Source organism: Pinus tabuliformis, chromosome Q (assembly GCF_031772625.1).
Source record: "Pinus tabuliformis cultivar Carrire ecotype Pingquan chromosome Q, CPIR1, whole genome shotgun sequence".
In the NCBI taxonomy this organism is placed as follows: Eukaryota; Viridiplantae; Streptophyta; class Pinopsida; order Pinales; family Pinaceae; genus Pinus; species Pinus tabuliformis.
In genome coordinates, this window is record NC_142296.1 from 630,393,794 (window position 1) to 630,401,116 (window position 7,323).

Below are 7,323 nucleotides of genomic sequence, written 5' to 3' on the forward strand. Positions count from 1 at the left end.
CTGATCAATACCGCTAGTTTTCGGAGCGTGGGTCCTACCTTTGCCTTTGGCCCCTTTTTTCCCACGGTTTTCCCAATTCTCATGCGACCGAGCGCTCGGGGCTTCTCCTTCTCGAGGGGTTTTTCCCAGTGATAAAAACCTACCTCCTTTTCCCGATCCGGGCCTCTCAGGGGCTAGTTTCGCCTCCTACATAGTCTCCATGGGCCTTAGTCAACGCTCTTTGACCGAGGTCCTCGTTGTTCCACGCTGGCTGCTAACTGCCACTGTTTGGAGGTGTTTTTGATCGCTGCTCTTAATTCTTGAAGCCTGTCCGACCTGATACAATCTTGGTTTGCTGATGACTTTTCTTCATGGATCCAATTCGGATCAATAACTAAGGGGACCTAGGATAAGGAGTACTAGACATGCCTGGTGGCAACGAAGATCTTGGTCATATATTTAGAAGTGAGTTTCCATAGCTTGTAGCAACTTATAAATTTGCTTTAATATTCCATTTGTTCACCATGTCCCAAAGATCATTGAGGAATCTTTGGAAAGAAAAATGATACCTATGAATTTAATGATTTATCCTTCTGAATTATGTTCACAAGGTTATAGTATTGAAACAACATTTTAATGCAGAAACAAGACTTGGTCATTGTTCACAAAAACACTACTATATTATTCTCCTATTGATTTTGATAACTTGTTCTTAGCTTCCGTTTTCAACCATCCATCCATCCATTCTCGATGTTTGTCATAAGACATTCACTTGATAACATACTCAACTAAAAATCCCTTTTAAATAGTTAAATGCACAAAGAAAGTGTATGCATAAACAATGGAATTTTATTTTATTTTCTCTTGCAAATGTTAGTACAAATTGAAATATGTTAGGCCCCTATACTACTAGTGTAACCCCTTATTGTTATTAGTACAACCCCCTTATTATATTCTTGTGCCCATGTAGTCCCCATATTGTTATTATTGTGCCCCATAAAAGCCCACTATTGTTATTATTGTGCCTTTACATTATTATTGTTATGTCGGCTCTGAGTATATTATGACCCCTTAGACTCCTATATATAGAAAGGAGGTCTTGTCATTTGTATCATCCAAGAATTGTTTATTTGTGTAATGTAAATGGCGTTTCCCCCTCGAAGAGGCTAGATTCTAAGACGTTCAACTATCTTTTCTATCTTTCTATGAGTTGGTTTCATAACATTTGGTATCAGAGCTTTGGATTCTAGGGTTTTGCTACTCCAAACAGGTCATCGTGGGATTTTCGCTATAACTATTTTGCTACGAAGTTTCAGAAGCTAAGAAAAAAACCCATTTGAGATTAAATCGGTTTAAACCTCGGTTCCGAATTTCAGATCTTGTCTCGCTATATTTTCAGAGATATAGTCTGAGGAAGTTAGGGTTTTTGCAAACCCCTGAATTACATTCCAAACAGGTGACCTGGGGAAAATCATCATAACTTTTGTTTTGAGGATCATATTGAAATTTCGTAAGAAGTTACAGAAAGAGGATGGACTGTAGTTGCCTATGTATATTTTTCTGATCCTAAGATCAAAATAGTGACACGTGGCACTTCATACAAGTTCGCTCTTCTGAAAAGGTATATAATCAGGTCATCTTGGAAGATTGTGCATAACTCTTTCTTGGAGAATCCAATTTTGATTAGACTGGTGGCATTGGAAAGAGGACACAGACGGCTACTGTAGGTCGCAATTTTCGAACTGGAAGAGCAAAAATTACAGAGTTATAGTCCTTTCAAGATCGAACTCCTAAAATCAAGAAAAGGCGATATGAGGAAGTTTGATGGCAAGGATCCGATAAATTGGATACTATAGATGGAGAAATATTTTGATCTACATGGTGTACCACTGTTACAAAAGGTATGTATTGCATCTAGTTATTTAGAACCGAATCAATTTTTATGGTATAAAGGGCTTTGTTCACGTAAACCACTTGTCACGTGGTCAATTTTCATGGAGGAAATGATAGCACATTATGAGGATACAAAGAGAAACTCCTTCTTTAGCCAATTGATAAATCTCATACAAAAGGCTTCAATGGAAGAGCACATTGAAGACTTTCAAAAATTGAATAGAAGGGTAAATAATATTCCAGAGAAGCAAAGGGTTGATGTCTTCATAGGGACTTTAAAGGATAACGTTCAACATGAGGTTCGTTTTTGGGAACCTGATTCATTGGAGGAGGCATTCGAGTTGGCAAGAAAAATTGAAAGAGAAATTATGAAAACAAGGAATCCCACCACTCATGACTATAATTATGGAAGTGTTTCTTCTCCTAGCCTTCCACAACCTACAAGGCTTACACCACAACGATTGGAAGAAAAAAGAGAAAAAGGGCTTTGTTACAATTGTGATAGAAAATGCACTAAAGGTCATAAGTGTGCTGAGAGGAAATTCTTTTACATAGAGTATGAAGAGGAGGAAGAAAAGGATCAAGAAACATCAAAAGAAGAGGATATATTCCAGTACCCAACCCCAGAGAAAGAAGAAATGAATCCGACGATATCTTGTAAAGCTTTGGCAAGAATTACCACTCAAACTCTCAAGATAGAAGGACATATCAAGAAGAAAAAGGTTCAAGAAGTGAAAGATCACATCGAGAAAGAAGAAATGAACCCAACCATATCTTATAATGCATTGGTTGGAATTACTACTCCTCAAACTATCAAGATAGAAGGACATATCAAGAAGAAAAATGTCCAAGAAGTGAAAGATCACTTCGAGCATCAAGAAATGAATCCGACCATATCTTGTAAAGCATTGGAAGTAATTACCACTCCTTAAACTCTCAAGATAGAAGGAAATATCAAGAAGAAAAAGGTTCAAGCAGTGAAAGATCACATTGAGCATCAACAAAAATTTCTCCAACTTTTAAAGGATAACACCACTTTGGTGCAGAATCGAATGAGAAAACAAGTAGATCAAAATCGCAGTGAAAAATGTTTTGATGTAGGTGATTGGGTATTTTTATGGTTACATCTCAAGCAAGCTATTTATGAGAAGGAAATGTTGACAATACTACATGCACTTAAGAAATGGCGGCCTTACCCAATGGGAAGACACTTGAAAGTAAAAATGGATCATGATAGTCTTAAATACTTTTTAGAACAAATATTATCTTTAGAAGAATAGAAAAAATCGGTCACAAATATGTTGGTTTATGACTTTGACATCATCTATAGAAAAGGGAAGAAAATTTTTGCTGCAGATTCACTCTCAAGAAAGGATGAGTATGTGGAAGCATTGTTTTGTGCTATTTCTATTATTCAACTAGATTGGATAAACAAAGCAAGGGATGAATGGAAGAAGGACAAAGAAGTGTGGCCACACTTTTAAAAGTTACAGAATATCCCAATTCAAACAATATTGCCAGAACTCTAAGAGGAAGGAAAAATCATATTGTAACCTGGAGCAGTCACAGAAACAAGAACCTGACAGCTACGAAATCGATCAATTTCAGAGTATCTCATCAAGTGGAAGAACTTACTCGCTGAAGATTCCACATGGAAGGACAAGAATTTTATATAGAAGCATCAAGAACTACTCAAGCGTTAAGGACAACACTTTTTGAAGGAGAGGGGCATGTTAGGCCCCTATACTACTAGTGTAACCCCTTATTGTTATTAGTACAACCCCTTTATTATATTCTTGTGCCCATGTAGTCCCCATATTGTTATTATTGTGCCCCATAGAAGCCCACTATTGTTATTATTGTGCCCTTACATTATTATTGTTATGTCGGCTTTGAGTATATTATGACCCCTTAGACTCCTATATATAGAAAGGAGGTCTTGTCATTTGTATCATCCAAGAATTGTTCATTTGTGTAATGTAAAGGAGGTTGTCCTCTCGAAGAGGCTTATTTCTAAGGCGTTTATCTCTCTTTTCTATCATTTTGTGAGCTGGTTTCATAACAAAATCAGTATGAACATATCTTTGGTTTTCCTTTGAATTTTTTTGCTTTTGTAATTGGAAAAGGGTGTTCCTTTACCTCTTTTAGTGTTTTTCTTTTATGGTATAATATATTCATAGTATAAAAGGATAGTATAGTATTATTGTGGAATAGTAATATTGCCTACATCACATGACATTAACATTGATTGACCCAATAATATATTAATGTACAGGTTTATATAAGCTGATCATGGTGAAATCTCCAACCTTTTGATGCCAGACAGTCTTGGAAGCAAAATTTTCTCTACAAATCCATTTGATGTTTGTATGTGTAAAATTATGAAAAGTAGTATATAATAATGTACATTGTACTTTTTTTAATTGCATGAATAACAAAAAAATAACATTATAGTGTGGAAAAACAAATCTATTCATGTAAGTCAATCTCATAACCTTGATGTTGTTTCTCATGTTGGAAATTAATGTTTTAATCTGCATCAATGTTGACTCAAATAATAGTATTTTTCTTACCCTTAGATCTTAAGGGATCAACTATACAACCAAGTAATAAATGTTATGGGCCCTAGTTCAAATATCTTATTGGTTATCACTTTTTCCCAATTCTCCAAATTTCCAAACTCCAACTTGTACTCTAAACGTTCCTTGCGATTTATTTCACCCTCTTTTACAAAATAACAATGTTAGGTTATCATTTCCAAGATTATTCACCAAACAAGATTATCATCCTCTATCTATAAACAAATGAAGCTTATTCATTCCTATACCAAGCCATTCAATGCATGATGCAATCACATAATATTAGTTGTTGTAGCTCAGACATGTGTTTTAGTCTCAGATTATGTCTATGAGGCTAAGGAACACATTTTATCCAATTCCCAGAAAAGGTTTCATGAGAAAAGGCCTTGATTAGATCTAATTAAGCAATTAATTAATTTTACTAAGTCTAACCTAGGGAAATAATCTTAATCGGGGTAAATCGATCTTCCTCTAGAGACTTCCGAAAAAGTCATGAGAAGAGGTCAAGATTATCTTAGCCATTAATTGTGATTAGATCATGGTCGTTGATTAGTCAACAAGACATTATAAGAGGAAATGGATGGGCATTTGGAGGACATATTGAGACACAAAGTTGCAATGATAGCAGGGGCACAGAGGTAGCACAAGGACATCAGCAATAGGGATTTTAGCAGAGCTTGTCTGAGAGATTCTTCACAACGATTTCCAAGGAGAGTTGGAGATTGATTTTTTGCAGAGAGGTTGATTTTATAGTGGTGCGAGTTGCTCCAGCAGGGGGTGCGAATTACCCTAGAAGACAATGTGAATTGCTAAGAGAGGGAGAAATTACGGGGCAAGGAAATTCACAGGAGAGATCAATTTTCACAAGAGGATTGATTTGCCAGTTGAGGTCGAGATTTTCCATTGGTGGTTGAATTAATTTTCCCGACCAGTGCGAGTTGCCAGGAGGGCCGAGTTTATATGTCAGGCGCATGTGTGAGTTAGAACTAGCTTAAGAGGGAGGCCAAATTTGTTCCGGTGGGTTGAAAATCTTCTAGGAGGCTAGGGAGACTTGTAGAAGTGATCATAATAATTTTCTGGAGGTTTCCCATCTTACTGCAACCAGTTGTAATACTTTTGCTAAAGAATTGTAATAATAAAACCCTCATCTGCAAACTAGTTTTCCCTTTGGGGTTTTTCTAGGGACATTTGTCTGAAAATATTAGTGTTCATTATCTATATGTGTATAATTTTCTCAATTCCTATGATTATTTATTTTTAGTGAAGTTGTTGTTGTGTTTTATTCAATATTTTCCGCAAGTATTTTGCAGTTGACAAATAATATGAACATATAAGATAATAATAACCAATCATTTCAAAATATTTAAAATTTCACGCATACATAGTTTTTGTTTCAACCAACTTGAAGCGTCTTAGACATGGAGATCATGCATACCACATATAATATATATACCTTGACATACACTATGGTTGGAAAATAAAATATAATGCACAAACTCCATGTTTCTCTACAAAAAAAAAAAATTCATTCACTTCTCTAATATGCCAAGCCACTTAATACATGATTGAGTCACATACATATTTTTTCTTCCATTGAAATTGAAGCTTCTGGGATGTAAATATCATGCATGACACATATCAAATTGTGGACCTTAATATGCACTATGGTTGAAACATATAAAATATAACATATAGAGTCAAACATAACATATAGACTCTTTGTTTCTTCTTGTAAACTAGTTGTACTAGATGTAAACATGGTGGAAGAAATGATCTAAAAAGGAGATTAGTTGATTATATGGGAAATGACCATCCACATGAAATATGTGCTAGTGATGATTGCATATAAATACTTTTCACAATAATATTATAATAAAATGGTGGAGATCAAGTGATGCAGGGGCATCAACCCATAGAAAAATCATTTTTCCTTGACCTAAAGAGGCCATAGAATTTGCCGAATGCAAATTTGTATAAAATAGAAATCAAGAATTTTTATGTAAATCCAAGTGTCCTGAACCTAGAAGAATAAGGAACTATTAGGTTGTTAGGATATTTTGGATGAATTTTTATTTTCCCCAATTGTGCCTGTGTAAATGTAGCAAGTGTTTCCCTGACCTCCGAGTTAGTTTAGCTTAATGGGACATATGTTCCATGTGATTATTATGTTGGGATATTTTATGATTGTAAATATCCTATATTGAAAAGAAAAGCGAGTGATCTTGGTAAGTAGAGAGACCCTCACGGGAGAGATATAGGAGAGACAAGATTGAGGAGTAGAGCTCGAATAGAGTAGGAATTTTGGGCAGTGACCCACAAAAATTTCCTTGTACATGTTGTTTTTTTGAGCAACAGACTCTAGATTAAAATTCTTCGACTTATTTCCTTTGTTTTTTTGTGTATTGGACTTGTTGGAAAGACGCAATGCCAATAAATAGGTGTCATTTTTGTGATGTATGGAAGTTCTCTCTTATGATGTGTTGTGGTCTTAAGACTAACCTAAAAACACTTGTGTATGTTGTTTTGAGAGTACAAAACCCACAACCTAGACGAATGTTTATTTGGATGAGAGAAAGTGGCAAGAATAAAAGGGAGAAATTCCCTTTGAATGTGGGTAAAAGTTCTTCAAGTCCCATTGGAAACATTTGCTATTGGTTTGATTCTATGTATGAGTCCGCAAATGAATTACCTGTACGTGTAAATCCTAGTACAAGTGTTCCATAATGGATAGTCTGAGTTGAGTCGAGTGTGAATCCTCCATCTTTCTATTAAGTTGTGAAATACTCACTTAATTCAACCACGTTGAGTTGTTAAATGGAAAACATGGACAAGTAAAATGAATAGGAGCAACCGTGGAAAGTTTTGAGAGGCC